This window comes from Phyllobates terribilis, unplaced genomic scaffold (assembly GCF_046119375.1).
Source record: "Phyllobates terribilis strain yellow unplaced genomic scaffold, ASM4611937v1 Scaffold_5__5_contigs__length_657084704, whole genome shotgun sequence".
NCBI classification, from domain to species: domain Eukaryota; kingdom Metazoa; phylum Chordata; class Amphibia; order Anura; family Dendrobatidae; genus Phyllobates; species Phyllobates terribilis.
Genome location: NW_027362765.1, coordinates 96802364 through 96821053, shown reverse-complemented (window position 1 = coordinate 96821053; position 18690 = coordinate 96802364).

Genomic DNA, 18690 nt, shown 5'->3' with positions numbered 1-18690 from the left:
AAAGATTTTTCTGTATTTTCCTGACTATGAAAATTGTACATTCACACTGAAGGCATCAAAACAGTGAATTAACACATGTGGAATTATATACTTAACAAAAAAGTGTGAAACAACTGAAAATATGTCTTATATTCTAGGTTCTTCAAAGTAGCCACCTTTTGCTTTGATGACTGCTTTGCACACTCTTGGCATTCTTTTGATGAGCTTCAAGAGGTAGTCACCGGAAATGGTTTTCACTTCACAGGTGTGCCCTGTCAGGTTTAATAAGTGGGATTTCTTACCTTATAAATGGGGTTGGGACCATCAGTTGTGTTGTGCAGAAGTCTGGTGGATACACAGCTGATAGTCCTACTGACGAAGGCCTGCCGAAACGCGCGTAGGGGTGACACCACTAGGCCCCCCTTCCCCCTTCTTTTTTCCTCCATCTGTTGCACCACTGGTATTTGCAAATTTGGGTAATTATTGGCTATTCATTTTTGATATTTTGCCTTTTACTTCCCATATGCTCTACTTGCTCTCTCCTTCTTTTTGCATACTCTTAGGTATCTGGGAATTGTCCCTTATTGATGCTATTATCTATATATGCCTTTGTGGTGCTACTAATACATACCTCTGATTGCTGTTAATATTGGGTTATTGTGTCCCCCCCCCCCCCCCCCGGGGGGGAGGGAGGGGGAGAGAGGAAGGGGGTGTCTCTTGGTGTCCTTGGTTTTTTAATCACATATGTGGCACTTTGTGCCTTTAAGCTCTTTCATGTATTACTTTTTTGACTTGTGTATTTAATAAAATTATATATTTTTTCTATTCTCATTTGGGGCCTTGTTGTCGCTTTTCTTTTTCTCTCATTTTTTCATGTTTCTTTGCGATGCCCCTTATACCTATATTATTATATTCCTATGTCTGCATACTAGTATTCCATGATTGATTGATATGATTATGCGGGCGTTTCTGTGGTATATTCTTTCTACTGAATAGACTGTTAGCTGCTTTTTTCTTGCCATAATACAAATTCTAAGTAAAGAAAAACGAGTGGCCATCATTACTTTAAGAAATGAAGGTCAGTCGGTGCGAAAAATTGGGAAAACTTTGAAAGTGTCCCCAAGTGCAGTTGCAAAAACCATCAAGCGCTACAAAGAAACTGTCTCACATGAGGACCGCCCCAGGAAAGGAAGACCAAGAGTCACCTCTGCTTCTGAGGATAAGTTTATCCGAATCACCAGCCTCAGAAATCGCAGGTTAACAGCAGCTCAGATTAGAGACCAGGTCAATGCTACACAGAGTTCTAGCAGCAGACACATCTCTACAACAACTGTTAAGAGGAGACTTTGTGCAGCAGGCCTTCATGGTAACATAGCTGCTAGGAAACCATTGCTAAGGACAGGCAACAAGCAGAAGAGACTTGTTTGGGCTAAAGAACACAAGGAATGGACATTAGACCAGTGGAAATATGTGCTTTGGTCTAATGAGTCCAAATTTGAGATCTTTGGGTCCAACCACCGTGTCTTTGTGCGACGCAGAAAAGGTGAACGGATGGACTCTACATGCCTGGTTCCCACCGTGAAGCATGGAGGAGGAGGTGTGATGGTGTGGGGGTGCTTTGCTGGTGACACTGTTGGGGATTTATTCAAAATTGAAGGCATACTGAACTAGCATGGCTACCACAGCATCTTGCAGCGGCATGCTATTCCATCCGGTTTGCGTTTAGTTGGACCATCATTTATTTTTCAACAGTACAATGACCCCAAACACACCTCCAGGCTGTGCAAGGGCTATTTGACCAAGAAGGAGAGTGATGGGGTGCTACGCCACATGACCTGGCCTCCACAGTCGCCAGACCTGAACCCAATCGAGATGGTTTGGGGTGAGCTAGACCACAGAGTGAAGGCAAAAGGGCCAACAAGTGCTAAGCATCTCTGGGAACTCCTTCAAGATTGTTGGAAGACCATTTCCGATGACTACCTCTTGAAGCTCATCAAGAGAAGGCCAAGAGTGTGCAAAGCAGTCATCAAAGCAAAAGGTGGCTACTTTGAAGAACCTAGAATATAAGACATACTTTCAGTTGTTTCACACTTTTTTGTTAAGTATGTGTTAATTCATAGTTTTGATCCCTTCAGTGTGACTGTACAATTTTCATAGTCATGAAAAGACAGAAAAATCTTTAAATGAGGTGTGTCCAAACTTTTGGTCTGTACTGTATATACACTGCACTGTGCCACTTCTCCTGTCCTGTATATATATACTGCACAGTACCACTTCTCCTGCCCTATATACTGGGTGTAATTCTCAGTTGATGTATTATTCTTTATATATACCCTGCACAGTCTACTTCTCCTGTCCTGTATATATGCACTACACAGTACTAAATCTCCTGTCCTGTCCTTCGGGTGCTTCACAGGAATTTTTGGAATGTGGAAGAAAGCAATGAACATTTAACTTTTTTTCACAAAAATATTACTTTAGACCCAAATTATAATTTTTTTTTCACAAGGGTAACAGGAAAAAATGGACCCCAAAATTTGTTGTGCAATTTCTCCTGAGCACGCCAATACCCCATATGTGGGGGAAAACCACTGTTTGGGCACACGGCAGGGCTCTGAAGGGAAGGAGTGCCATTTGACTTTTTGAATATAAAATTTGCTTGAATAATTTGCAGGTGCCATGTCGCGTTTGGGGAGCCCCTGATGTGCCTAAACAGTGAAGACCCCTCACAAGTGACACCATTTTGGAAACTAGACCCCTCAGGGAACTTATCTAGATGTGGGGTGAGCACCTTAAACCTCCTGGTGCTTCACAGAAGTTTTTAACATTGAGCCATAAAAATACAATTTTCACATTTTTACCACAAAAATGTTTTTCAGCCCCCAATTTTGCATTTTCATAAGGGTAACAATAGAAATTGCACCATGCAATTTGTTGTGCAATTTCTCCTAAGTAAGCCGATAACCCAATATGTAGGGGAAAACCACTGTTTGGGCACACCTTTCGGAAGGGAAAGAGCGCCATTTGACTTTGTGAATGTAAACTTTGCTTGAATAATTAGCGGACGCAATGTCGCGTTTGGAGAGCCCCTGATGTGCCTAAGTAGTGGAAACTGCCCAACATTTTGGAAACTAGGATTTTATCAAGGGGTATAGTGAACATTTTGAACCCAGTGGTTCGACACAGAATTTGATAACATTAGGTCATCATATTGAATAAGTTGTCATTAGTCTTGAGCGCAAGTGCTCGCTACATGAGTTTACATCGGGTACGCATCATGTATCGTGGGTGCTCGAGTGACATGCTCGAGTCCCCGCCCCGCATGTTTCACGGTTGTTAGACACCCAAAACATGCGGGGATTGCTCGTGCATAGCAGACAATCCCCTCGTGGTTTTTTTGGTTGTATAACAGCCGCAAAACATATGGGGCGGAGACTCGAGCATGTCACTCGAGCACCCACACTACTCAGTGCATACCCGAGCACCCGATGCAAACTCAAGTAGCGAACACTTGCGCTCAACACTAGTTGCCATATCGTCACAATTTTTTTTCTTTACTTTTGAAAAAATCCCAACCCTAATACAACTCCAACCCTAATACATCCCTAACACAACAAGCACAACCCTAACCCTAGCCCAATCCCTAATCCTAGCACAACCCTAACCCTATAGTTTATTTTTTACGCCGTTCCTCGTGCAGTATAAGTGATTAGAACGTCTTTATTCTTCGGGTCGGTGTGATTACAGCGATACCAGATTCATATCGGGTTTTTTTGTTTGTCAGCTGTCACACACTAAAATACTCTTTTTTTTTGTAAAGACTAGTGTTTGCAATCATTCTTCCATATTTCGGCTGACAGAGTCATGTAAGAGCTTGGTTTTTTGCGGGACAAGTAGACATTTTTATGGTACCTTTTTCGAGCATGTGACATTTTTTGATCGCTTTTTATTCCGATTTTTGGGAGGCAGAATAAACAAAAAACAACAATTCAGAAATTGTTTTTTTTTATGCCATTCTGCTTGTGGTAAAATTGATAAGGCAGCTTTATTCTTCGGGTCAGTACATTTACAGCAATACTACATTTATATGTTTTTTTTTGTTGTTTTTTTTTTGCATTGCTTTATTCTGAGAGGTATAACTTTTTTATTTTTCAGCTGATGGAGCTGTATGGTGGCTTGTGTTTTGCGGGACAAGATGACTTTTTCAGTAGTACCATTTTTATTTACATTCGTCTTTTTGATCGCGTTTTATTTCATTTTTTGTTCGGCGGTATGATGATAATGCATCGTTTTTTGCTTCGTTTTTTATGTTTTATTTTTACTGTGTCCACTAAAGGGGTTAACTAGTGGGGCAGTTTTATAGGTCAGATCGTTGCGGACGCGGTGATACCAAATATGTGTACTTTTATTGTTTTGTTTTTTCTTTCATGATATTTATTTATGGGTACAGTATATTTTAATTTTTTTTATTATTTCTAAATATTTTTTAATATTTTTTTTTTCACTTTATGACATTTTCTTTCACTTTTATACTTTGTCTCACTATGGGACTTTCATTTTTTGCAGGCTGATCGCTTGCATAGCATAGGGATGCAGCAGCATCTCTATGCTATGCATCCTGTCAGCCCTGCAAACACAAGTTAGATAGATCGTGCACTGTGTACGATCTATCTAAGTTCCTGATGCCTGGTGACCCGAATGTCGTCATGACGACATCGGGTCACCATGGCAACGATCGGGACCCTGCAGGGTCTCCGATTCAAGGTAAGAGGGGCACTCTTACCTCTGCTTGGTCCGGAAATGCTGCGATTGACTTCAATTGCAGCATTTCGGGGGTTAATGTGTCGGGAGCGGTGCAGGACCGCTCCTGGCACGGTGCAGGACCGCTCCTGGCACATAGTCCTGGGTGTCAGCTGTTAGAATCAGCTGACACCCGGCAGCGATCGCGCCCGCACAGCGTCTGTGCGGGCGTGATCGCCAGGGCGTAATAATACGTACCTGGTCAATAAGGCCCAGAGTACAGGTACGTATTATTACGCCATACATCAGAATGGGCTTAAAAGAGTGGTGAGGGGTATGACAAAGTAAAAGCAAAATTCACTAATCGGTGGTGATGGGTGTTATATTATGTGGGGGTTCTGTGCCAGGGCTGCTTTTTGGTCCCAGTCTGGCACCCACAGAGATTGGCAAAATGGGGAACTTTTATCCTCATTAGAATGGAGCGACATTGTATATGCTTTACCTGCACCCCCCTCATTCTTTACCGAGCTGCTGAGTTTGGCTTTTTCCAGAAGCCCCATAGGGAATGAATGGATCGATGGGCAGTGTCAGACGATAAAAATAATAGATAAAAATTGCCAAATCTGCCAATAGATGCGGGCACTGGGACCCCCACCAATCATCAAGTTATCACTTGTCCTGAGGACTGTTAACTGGACAACCCCTTTAAGAGAGAATTATTTGAGCCCCCTCTGACACCAAGCACTTGACGCTCATGCCCTGTCTGCCTCACTCTATTACTGAGGCAAGTATTGTGCCACCAGATACTGGTGTATGCCCACCTAGGATGTTATTCAGCAATGGTATTGAATATGAGCAGAAGAAATGGATGTCATTCACCAATTGTAGGTATAATCCTCTTCATTAGTGGAAATCCATATGAACAATGCACACCGGTAAGCAGAGAGTACCTGAGACGCGCTATCGGCAAAGGCCTTTTTGCGTTACCTTACGTTTCTATAGGCCGTGGGGATAGTGCACCAATGAATGGTATTGTAGTATTGGCGTCTCTGCCCCCTGACAGGCAGAGACGCCGTCCCCCTTACCGCCGCGCTCCTGGCCCGTCTTCCAGCTCTCCTGCTGCTGCCTGCACGCGCAGCTTCCCGGGCACTGTGCTTAGGGCGCGCTCCCTCCCTCTTCGAGGGGCCGCGCGCGCCTTCCTAAGGAGTCCCCGGCCAATGGCCGGAGGACTTCTCATATAAAAGGCACCTCCTCCAAAATGGAGGTGCCCGAGCAAGGTTGTAGCTCTGTGTACTAACTATGCTTCAGCTCTCAGGTCCCGCTGCTAGCCTGACTACCAGTCAAGTCCGCCAGCCTGACTGCCAGTCGAGTCCGCCAGCCTGACTACCAGTCGAGTCCGCCAGCCTGACTACCAGTCGAGTCCGCCAGCCTGACTACCAGTCGAGTCCGCCAGCCTGACTACCAGTCCAGTCCGCCAGCCTGACTACTAGTCCAGCCCGACAGTCTGCTTACAGCCCAGCCTGCCAGTCTGTCTATGGGCTTGGCCAGTCCGCTTATCCGGAGCCTTTACCTGCTACCTGTCTCCGCCAGCCAAGTACACTCTCCAGCCCGATGGTCTGCCTACGATCCTAACCCGCCAGTCTGTCTATGGGCCAGGCTTGCCTGCCTACCCGGAGAACGTACCAGTTACCTGCCGTGCCTACCAGCCAGCCTACCTGGAGGCTCCTGCCAGTCACCCGTGTTGTCTGTCAGTCCGTCTACCCGGATCACCCGTCAGCCTGCCTGCCGTGCTCATCTGCTGTACCGGTCAGTCCCTGCCTTCTGACCCGTGGGAGTCACCTGCTGTCATACAAGGACTGGTCCAGAGTAGCACCTGGTCCCTCTGCTCGGTCCTTCCCTGGTTCACGGAGTCGATTGAGCCGCCGTGCGAACTTGGTCAGTCCGAGTTGATACCTAGTTATGCCACTCTGGTCCCTCCTTGCACCACAGCACAGAGGTTCCACCACCCGGATCCGTAACAGGTATCACGCAGTGATATTCATGGAGGAATTAGAATTTCCCGACATACTGTAGATTTTGATCTATATTTCTGGATACGGAGGTTGTGCCAAGTTTCTGATTTTGTTTGAACTATTATTAAGCATTGGGACTAAGTTACCAGAGTTTTTCACTGTGGTCAATGAAGCCATCTATAAATTGAATTACTTGAATTTCTTCTGAGGGGTCATCAGGCCACTCACATATGTAATGATCGGAGTTTCTTCTGAAGAGTCATTAGGCCAACCACAAGTTTCATGGGCCTGCTTTCTTGTGACTGAACTCCACTTTTCTTGTAACCATGATGGCTACATTATCCAAGGACTGAAGGCTACTCTTCTCATGACCATGGTGGCCTTACTACCCAGAGACTGATGTCTACTCTTCTAGTGACCATGATAGTCATATTATCCGGGGACTGAAGTCTATGCTTCTCGTGACCATGATTGTTATATTATCTGGGGACCGAAGTCTACTATTCTTGTAACCATGGTGGTCATACTATTTGGGGACTGAAGTCTACTCTTCTTGTGACCCTGGTGGTCATATTATCCGGGCACTGAAGCCTACTCTTCTCTTGACCATGGTGGTTATATTGTCCAGGGACTGAAATCTACTTTTCTTGTGATCATAGTGGCAACATTATCTAAGGACTGAAGTCTTCTCTTCTTGTGACTGTGGTGTTCATATTATCTGGGAACTGAAGCCTACTCTTCTCGTGACCTTGTTGTTCATATTATCTGGGGACCGAAGTCTACTTTTCCTCTGACCATGGTGATCATATTATTTTGGGACCGAAGTCTATGCTTCTAGTGACTACGGTAGTCATATTATCCAGGCACTGACATCTATTCTTCTAGTGACCATGGTGGTCACATTATTTGGGGACTGAAGTCTAGTCTTCTAGTGACCACAGTAGACATATTATCTGGGGACTGAAGTCTACGCTTCTCGTGACCATGGTAGTCATATTATATGGGGACCAAACTCTACTTTTCTCATCATTGTTAGGGCAAACATTTTGATATGTTCACTAGTTGCCTGCTCCTGGACTAATGGATATGATAAAGTGCATGCAAGAAAGAATAACATCAGACACACACAGTCGGATGGATGTAAGCTCTCCTTGATCAGCTATGGCACAGCTCCAAGTATCCTTTATTCAACTCGAACATAGATTTATATAAACTCTGTATATGGGCTCGGTTAGCCCCAGAATGTGAGTAACCAGATGTATTGATTGGTTAGTCCATGGGCAGATCCATGAGGTCATCAGGGTGGGTTGGTCCATGAGGTCATCAGGGGGCGTGATCCATGAGGTCATCAGGGTGGTGTCTCCAAGTGATGTGTTGCTCTGTGATTGGTTAGTCCTTCTATAGAATTCAGCTTCCTTTTGGAACTTCCTTGTACGACAGGAAGAGGAAGGAGAGGAAGTGGTGATGTCCAACTCGCTTAATGAGTTCAAGAGAGGCCTGGACGCCTTTCTTGAGAACAATAAAATTACATTTTATGCTTAGTGATAGTTAATTAATCCAGGGATTTAATCTGACTGCCAGATTGGAGTCGGGAAGTGAATTTTTCCTCAATGATGTAAATTGGCCTATACCGCATGTTTTTTTTTTTTGCCTTCCCCTGGATCAACGCTGCGGAATAGCTGCAGTGCACAAGAAATAGGCTGAACTGGATGGACGCTTGTCTGTTTTCGGTCTTATAAACTATGTAAGTAACTATGTAAGACAGGATGTAGTCATAAATAAAGTCTCCACCTTTGCCACATGTACAACAGGATGTAGTCATAGGTCCAGTTGCCATCTTGCATAACAGAGCATGGTGTGATGAAACAGGAAATGGCAGCCATCTTTTGATCTAAACAAGCTTATGTAAGGTGAAATAATACACTTTATGGGTCTTTTCTCTCAATCTCCTATGTCTTGAGGTTAATTAAGTATTTGATCCTATGGCTCTCCTCAACAGTCATGATGGTCATATTATCTGGGAACTTAAGCCTACTCTTCTCATGACAATGGTGGCTACATTATCCAGGGAATGAACTCTACTCTTGTAATGATCATGGTAGTCATATTATCTGAGAACTGAAGTCTACTCTTTTTGAGATCAGGGTGGTTATATTATCTGGGGACCGAAGGTTACTCTTCTCGTGGCCATGGTGGTCATATTATCCAGGGACTGAAATCTACTCTTCTCGTGGTCATGGTGGCTATATAATTTGGGAATTAAAGTGTTCTCTTCTCGTGACCATGGTGTTCATATTATCAGGGAACCAAAATCTGCTCTTCCTGTGATCATAGTGGCTGCTATGGTGGGGACTTAACTCTACTCTTCCAGTGATCAAGGTAGTCATATTATCCGGGAACTGGAGTCTACTATTCTTGTGACCATGATGCTCATAGTACCCAGGTACTGAAGTTTACTGACATCATAGACATCGGCCCATATTTTCTTTGTGTTATTTCACACTTGTCATATTCTAAGCCTTGAAATGACCTTGTCCCCGGTAAGCCAGTTAATCAGAAGACGGGTGGAACTTGTCAAGGCAGGTGGGTCAAGTCATTGTGCTTCATGATGAAGAGCCTGGACTGAATTTGGAAATGGTGAGAAAGACCTTGGGTTGGTTTCAACTGACTGAAACAATTAAGGAACATTGAGAGTCTGACAAGTTCACACAAAGGTGGTGCATTGTTCTAAGTGTCAAGATGTTCCATCACTCACCCCCTACATGAGGACTTAAGAAAATCATCTGTGACAAATCTAAATATTATTATAAAGTCCATGAATGGTGGGAGAGTAAGAAGGTGAAGATAAGATTAAGAAACCAAGTTTCTTCAAGAATGTGTGAATCATCACAACATTCCAAGGTGTCTCTGTAGTTTGTGTTATTGCCTCATTCTACCAGTAGGGGGAGGTGTGTGTTCATTTTTATCAATCTTTAACCCCTTTGGTTTCAAATTAATATTTATCTGCCATAATTACTTTGATGCCCGCATGTTTATTTTGTAGCTGTGTCTGAATTTTCGGGCCACTGCTTTGTAAATTGTGTGGCTAAACTTGTATTCATTAGGAAATCTGTAATAAAGAATTACCATGGGAAATTCTCTATTTTTTTTATTGGAGTTTCCCTTTAAATATTAAAGTGACAGTAGCATAATTTATTTTAGCATTACGCTGGGCTGGATTGTTCTGTACTTTTTTATATTATCTGTCAAAGGATTTTATTTTATTCAGTTCTTTCGTGTCTAATTTTTTTTGTGTCCAATAGTATTGAGGACTTCATCAAACAGAACCTCATATCTCATCACCCTGAAAACCTGGAGATATAACATAATGGGAGGAATATTGCCGGGAACTGAACTCTTTTAGACATGATTAGATTTTGAGTGGATTTGGCTTTAGTGAACCAGGAGGTACAGTATAAACACTACAATAGATCTGCAGGGCCTCCTGGAAAAGAACTTGTAATAATAAGTTTTCTTTATGCCCCAATTCTTCACACTCCAGCATCTTCCAAAAATATTCCTTCTGCCCCTTACTTCCAAAAAAGAAGAATGGATGACGACCAGATGCTGCCAATAATAGAAGGAAGGTTGTTGTGAAAGTCAAACATTGCAGTGCAAATAGCAGATCCTTGTGAGCTGGGGGTCTCCACACATCTAAGGATGCAGAGAATCAGAGGATCAGGAGGATTTCATGTATCTAGAAGATAATGTAACAAAGGAAAGCCCAAATCAATGGTGTAACTTGACGTCTGTGTGCCCCAATCTACAGGGCCCCCAACTATCATAGGTCGTTAGTAGAATTGGTCTTCTCATTTGGGCCAAAGTGAACTTTTTGGCCCCTCTAGGCCCATGGGCCCAGGTGTGACTACAGCCCCTGCATCTACTATAGTTATGCCCCTGGCTTCAATATAAAATATGTAAAGGGACCCCCACCTGCCATTAGTAATAATGTTGACTAGTTATGTGGTAGAGGGGTCTTTGGACCCCCTCAGACTTCAGGGCCTACATGCAACTACTACAACTGACTAAGGGGCCAAAAATATGCATACCTTATATTAATGTTTCTCACAAATGCCCAGGAAGCTGACATATAGGGAGCTTTTTGTTGGGGGACCTCATAGTTTATATCGGGTTTATCTGTCACTGGTTGTTATATTATTGAAGGGAGATGGTGATCATTCGCCCTTGTAAAATAATGGTAAGTCTGCAGGATCAAGAAGCCAACAACAGCTCCTCATATCTCAGTTTCCTGGGCCTTTGTGAGTGAGATATGAACTTACCTAAGGTAACATTCTAGAATTATGAGGGTTTAGAACCATTTTGCTTGTCAGTATTCACATCTTTTCCTTAACGTAAAGGGGTTGGCCTACAGACCCACAAGCAACATTTTTCACCTATCCATGGATTATGGGAATGGGGGTCCTGTGTACCCATGTGAATGGAGCAGTGGTCATCCTTGAGCTCTACCACTCTATTTAAAGTCTAATTGACTGACTAAAATCTCCATCAGTCCCTTAGACAGTAAGTACACATGCGTGACCACCAGGGCTGCCACCATGAATTTCAGGGCCCAAAACTGGCAAAATTTTCGGACCCCCTTGATGCTCCACCACAGTTCCGCTCCCACGACAAGGTAGACTCTTCTGGCTGTACCCTACTCTACTCTAGCCTATTAAACATTTCTTAATATTCAATACTCTTTTTAGGTTTTTTATTTATTTTTCTTTAAAGGAATGGGTCACATACATTTTTTAAAATGACCATGACTAGACCACATATTACCACCATGTTGTGACTGAATAATACCACATACAAGGAACAAATACTGCCACACTATGGCCGGACCACATATTACCACCACATAGTGACCGAATACTGCAATACTGATCATTAATAAAAAAAAAAAATGAAATACTAATATTACCATAAGTTCCATTATACACAGGAGTTCTGTACATAGTAATATAATGTACCAGTGACATTATACACAGGAGCTCTCTATATAGTGTCATTGTAAAGGTAATACAGTGATCACCAGTGACATTATACATAGGAGCTCTATATATTTTGTACAGGTAATACAATGATCACCAGTGACATTATACATAGGAGCTCTATATATAGTGTACAGGTAATACAGTGATCACCAGTGACATACATAGGAGCTCTATATATAGTGTACAGGTAATACAGTGATCACCAGTGACATTATACACAGGAGCTCTGTACGTAGGATATTATGTCTAGTGTCAGTGTACAGATTAGGCCACGGCCTCACTATCAGTATTTGGTCAGTATTCGGTCAGTATTTTTTCTCAGGAATGGGAGCCAAAACCAGGTGAGGAACAATCAGAGAAAAGGTATAATAGAAACAAGAACACCATTTCTGCATTTATCACCCACTTCAGAGAAAAAATACTGACCAAATACTGATAGTGGGGCCATGGCCTTACACACTGACTCACCGGTGACGTCTCTATTTGAAGTCCTTCATCTTTGCTTTTCTCCTTCATCCAGCGCAGACCACCATCACTTCTTCCAGCCAGGACTTGTCTCTGCATAAAATAACACAAAGTTATCTAGAGCACATTCTCCAACTTCTACACTACACAGCTGAATACAGAAGTGCACCAACCGTTAATATATAGTTATTATGCAACCCACCATTCCAAATATAAATTGTACTCCACCAGTGCTCCCCCACTAACTATAAATAGCCACTTTCCCCACCTAATAAATATATAAATTAATTAGCACCTGTACTCTTTCCCCCAATTCATTACCAGTCACACTTCATCATCCTCAACACCCCCCACTCTGTACCTCCCGCTCCAGTGACTCATTATATTTACATGCCCCCTCCACCCCAATTCATTACGTCATGTCCTCTCTCTCCCACACTCTGTATTCATCATCATTTGCTCTCTCCCCCACTCTCAATTCATCATGTGCTCCCCCCACTCCCAATTCATCATTTGCTACCCCCACTACCAAATAATCATTTCCTCTCCCCACCCCCCACTCCCAGTGACTCGCCCAGGGGGATATATGGGGGAGACTCGGTACCCTGGCCTTTACCTCCTTGGGATGTCACGGCAGTCGGCTCCCGGGCCCATCCTCTGGGTCACTCTTTAAAAGGGGTTTTGTTAACAGTTTGTCTCGTGACGCCACCTGTGGTTTCTGGTAATAGTTACCAGCGCTGCTGCAGACCTCCGGGGGTGATGGGATGTTTCTGCTCCCCACAGGCGTAGCGGGACCCCGGGGCAGGGTTGATGGATGGGATGCAGGTGAGAGATTGCCCGGTCGGGTCAGGGGGAATGACGGACACGCACACAGGGGATTCGCTTCAGTACCTTTACTGGTGTAACGGCAGGTATGGTCCAGGGTACTGGCTAGGAAGGGTGCACTTCAGGACTCTCCCCAGTGAGCGGGTATAAGGCCTCCTGATCCGTTTCTTCCCCTCTCTAAGCTTCTGGCCCGCCTGGAACTTGGCCTAGCTTCTATGTTGTGTTGCTCTCTCACCTGACCGCTTGGTAGTAGGACTTTTCTTTGGTAACCACTATCCCTGGATGCCGGGGCCTTCGTGATTCCTAATCCTGTATTTGATGGTAGCTTCAGGTTAACCAGGGATCTGGAATCCTCCTGGTATGCCGGTTGTCCCTACTGGGTGTAGAGAACCCTGTAGGCGCGGACCCGGTGTCCGGATTGTGTCTTGGGGTGAGCCTCAGATGCTCCTCTGCCCCCTCAACTCCTCTCTCCTCTCTCCTTGCCTCGGCCACACTCGGGGCCCTCAGTACACAGCAGCTCACATGCTGCTTCTTCACTGGTCTAAGTGCCAGCACACTGTCCCTCTCACTGAACTAACTGACTGACTCCACCCTCAATATATATATATCCTTAACAGGGCTCCCTCTGGTGGTATGAGGTGGAAGGGTGGAGGTGTTTGTAATGTAATAAGGGCCTCTTGTAGAGGAGTCCGTCCATGCACCCTTTTGGGTCCTGTGGTACCTGTGGTAGCAGGGTGCCACATTCCCCCCTAGTACAATTCAGTACTCCTGGACTGAAGCATTTTAAACAGGTAACAATAATAACTATAACAGCAATAACAATGTTACAGTAAGTCCTGTCACCAGATGTCCATTCCACTGATGAAGGTGTAACAAGAGGAAGCATGAGGGACCTGCCTGAAAACCCTCAACGTAGGCCCTGGGCGTGGCTACAGGGCATAAGTGATCCAGGTCTTGGACCACGTCTTCGGCCACGCCAAACGGGTTTTTGTTCTGTGGTCTTTTTTTAATATGAAATAAATAAGGGGGCACTTTGGTAAGTGCAACTATTTACAAGGGAAAGTTTTTAGCTGCTCACAGTCCTCAGCCTACAAGTCTCTATACCCTCACGGGTAACTAAATGAACATATTAATTTTCAGTTCACACAATAAATAACAGTAGGCAATACTCAACTGGGTAACTATTTACAATGTAGGCACTTTGTACTTATTCCCTATACCTGGCAGGGATTTGGCCTTGTGTGCTGCGTGTGGACCTTCGTAGCACTGGGGTGATACTGGTGTCTATGCATGCACTCTCTGTTAACCTATCAGGTGTACGTGCTGGTAGATTATAAAACTGCCTCAATCTCTCTATGGGACTGGCAAGTGCACTGATTACTGGGCCTTCAGGCTCTGCCTCAACGTGTGATCCTCCTCTTACTGGGGAATCTTCCTGTTCCTGAGCAGGTTCTTCTAGGGCGCTCACAGGTTCTTCTTGTGGTTGACAGAAGTGTATTACTGGTATAATAACTGCTCCATCAAGTTGAAGCCAGTCCGCAGGGAAGTCTGCTAGAACTGTATGAAGTACATCTTCCTTGGGTTTCTCCGGCATTACAAGAGGTGCTTCTTCCTCCGGTGTGGTCTCTTGAGACTGTTGCGGTTGTTTTACCTCCATCCTTGATGATCAGGCAGGTTTTGGTGTTGTCAAATTTAGAATTTAACACTGTGTAGGGCTCTCTTTCCCACTGGTCATCGAGCTTGTGACCTCTTCTTTTCCGCTTGAGCACTATTTCTCCTGGTGCCAAGGGTTCTGCTGGTGCATGTTTGTTATACTGCTCTTCTTGTCTCTCCCTCACCTTGTTTAGACTGTCTTCGACACAGGCCTGTACTTTCCTGTACTGCTCTTGCCGACTTGTGTCCCAATCTTCAGTGGACGTATCTGCAGCAGGTTCTACCACTCCGAGCTCCAGGTCCATGGGTAATTTTCCAGGTCTTGCTCTCATGAGGTACGCTGGGGTACAATTAATAGAACTCACAGGTATGTGGTTATACAGGTCCACTAGGTCAGGTAGCTTTTCTGGCCACTGGTTCCTTTCTTCCAAAGGTAGGGTTTTCAACAGGTCTATAATGATGTTGTTCATTTTTTCGCACATACCGTTGGCTTGCGGATGATATGGCGTAGTCCGGATCTTCTTGCATCCATACAGGTGACAGAATTCCTTGAATAGCTCAGCTTCAAAAGCAGGGCCTTGATCTGTTAGCACCTTGTCCGGATATCCATGGGGTCTGCAGAAGTAGGCTTGGAACGTTCTTGCTGCAGTTTCTGCTGTCAGATCCTTGACAGGTGCTACCACCAGGAACCGGGAATAGTGATCCACCATGGTCAGGGCATAGGAATAGCCTGACCTGCTGGGCGACAGTTTGACGTGATCCAGAGCGACAATCTCCAGGGGTTGGGTCGTCTTGATGGACTGCAAGGGTGCTTTCTGGCTGCCGTAGTCTTTCCTTCTGAGGCTACAGGGCCCACAATTCCGGCACCACCTTTCTATGGAACTCCGCATTCCAACCCAATAGAATCGGTCCTTCAGCAGGGTTTCCAGCTTCTTCCAGCCAAAGTGACCTGCTTGGTCGTGGTAGGCCTCTAACACCATCTGGATATCCGTCCTGGGTACAACAATCTGCCACACCATTTCATGGGTTCTGGGGTCGACATACCTTCTGCACAGCTTTTCTGTGTAGATGAACAGCCGGCTTCTCTCATTCCACAGGTGTTTGGCTTGTGGAGGAGCATCCTTCTCCAGCTGAGAACCTTCTTGGGTTATCAGTCTTTTGATGAGGCTGACAACCGGGTCACTGTCCTGGGTCTCCTTCCAACTGTGATTAGGTAAAGGATTCAGCGTCCTACCATGACATCTTCGGGAGGCATGTTGCTCGTGGACCACTCCGCTTCTGTGGAAAGCAGGTAATTCAATTTCTTCTAGGTCATCCACTTCATCCTCGGTGTCCGACTGGTGGGGCATCTTGACAGGACATCTGCATTGGTGTTCTTGTGACCTGCCCGGTACTTGATTGTGAACTGATAATTTGACAACCTGGCTACCCAACGCTGTTCCATGGCTCCCAACCTGGCGGTCTCCAGGTGTGTCAAGGGATTATTGTCGGTAAAGGCTGTGAATTTGGTTGAGGCTAAGTAATGCTTGAATCTTTCAGTGATAGCCCAGACCAAGGCCAGGAACTCCAGCTTGAAGGAACTGTAATTCTCCGGGTTCCTCTCAGTAGGGCAAAGCTTTCTACTGGCATAGGCAATTACCTTTTCTCTGCCGTTTTGCTTCTGGGACAACACAGCTCCCAGTCCCTCGTTGCTGGCATCGGTGTACAACAGGAAAGGCTGGCTGTAGTCAGGGTAAGCCAGGATTTCCTCACCAGTTAAGGACTCAGTCTGCTCTTTGCCCCACTGGAATGGGGGACTTTTACCTCTTTTGGACTGTCCTACTAGGAGATCTTGTAAAGGTGCTGCCTTTTTGGTATAGTCCTTAATGAACCTCCTGTAGTACCCGACCAGTCCCAGAAATTGACGTACCTCTTTGATGTTCCTTGGTTCAGGCCACTTCTGGATGGCAGTGACCTTTTCCGGGTCTGGTGCTACTCCCTCTGAGCTGACCACGTGTCCCAGGTACTGAACCTTCTGTTTGAGCAGGTGGCACTTGGAAGGTTTTATTTTCATCCCATACCGGGACAATGCCTCAAATACCTCCGCCAGGTGCTTTAGATGGTCTTCATACGTCCTCGAGTACACGATAACGTCATCCAGGTATAGCAGCACTGTCTCAAAGTTCCGGTGTCCCAAGCAACACTCCATCAACCTCTGGAACGTTCCGGGTGCGTTGCAGAGTCCAAATGGCATGCTGTTGAATTCGCATAATTCCATTGGGGTGGTGAAGGCTGTCTTCTCCTGGTCTTCTTCAGCAACAGAGACTTGCCAGTACCCGCTAGTGAGATCCAAGGTAGAGAAATAATTGGCAGATTTTAGTGCAGCCATGGATTCCTCTATACAGGGCAAAGGGTATGCATCTTTATGTGTTATTCGATTAATTTGTCTGTAATCTACACACATCCTCATGCTACCGTCCTTCTTTCTGACCAGGACCAGGGGAGCTGCCCAGGGGCTACAGCTATCCCTTACTACCCCTGCCTTTTTCATGTCATGCAACATTTCTTTGGCTTTTTGGTAATGTGCTGGTGGTATGGGTCTGTAACGCTCCTTAATGGGTGGATGGTTACCGGTGGGTATGTGGTGTTGTACCCCTTTAACCCTTCCAAAATCAAGTGGGTGTTTACTAAACACCTGTTCATATTCCTGAACCACTCTGTAAACACCTTGTTTCTGATGGACAGGAGTGGCGTCCGTCCCAACAAGGAGCTGTTGACACCATTCCTCCAGCTGAGCTTCGGAGTCATTGTCTTCCACTGTATCCGGTGGGGTCAAGGATTCCACTGTGTGTATGGCATCATTATTCACAGTATACAGTCTGGCAACAGTGGCGTATCGTGGCAATTTAACTTCCTTCCTCCCCACAATTTAGGAGACGTACGGGTACCCTTCCATTGCGTACATCAACTACCCCTCTAGCAGTTAGGAGTGTAGGTCTGTGCTCTGAGTTGATGGGCTCTACTACCACCTGGTAGTTCTGTCCCTTGAGACCTATTGCTGCCCTACACCAAATCAGCATTTCACTCATTGGGGGAATCACAATGGGTATCGGGTCTGTCACCCGTACATTACCAATCTCACCACCTGTTAGCTTTACCTGTTGCTGGTACAGGAGGGCGCGAATTCCTTCCGGAGCACCTTCCTCTGCCCTGGTTTGGCAGTGTCAGCAATCTGTTGGAGCAAGAACAACACCTCTCCCAAACTGTTACCAACAACATTTGTACCAAGTATCATATATGGATTTGTATCACCAGGGTTAGACTCTATAACAATATGTCCTTGGTCCTTTAGTTCCACTCTCCCCACCTTCACTGTCGTCCTTAACCCCTACTAGGTTAAGAGGAAGGCCATTGGAGGCATACACAGAGAGATTTGGGGCTGGTGGGTGGAGTTCATCTATGGACCAGTACCTTTTGTAGAGGACATCAGGTATGATGGTTACCTGTGAGCCGGTGTCCAGTAGTGCAGGTGTTGCTATGCCTTCCAGCACGATTGACAGGAAAGGCCTTCCTGCTACAAACCGGTCGTACCAGCTTGATGGGCCTGGTTGATCTACTCCTGGGTGTCGGCCCTTGGCCCTAGGTTTGCTCGTTTAAAGGACAGATCCGCACGGTGTGGCCTGTCTTGTGGCAATGGTAGCAGATGAGTTCTCCTGGAGGGCGACATTGGTCGTTGGTCCTCCCACGGGGTGGCGTTGTCCTCCTTCTCCTCATCCAGGGGACATCCTCAGGACTGTCGACAAGTAGGATCCTTCCATCCGGCTTGGGCTCCGTCTGTAGCTGCAGGGCGCTCAGGACAGTGGTCAGGGTTTTACTTAGCTGACGCACTTCAGAGCGCAGGCTGTCCAGCTCGCTAGGGGGTGCTGTTTGCACTTTTGTCTCAGCCGCTAATGAAGGGGCAGTGAGTGTTGTGGCCATTGGGGTGGCCCCACCCTGGTAAC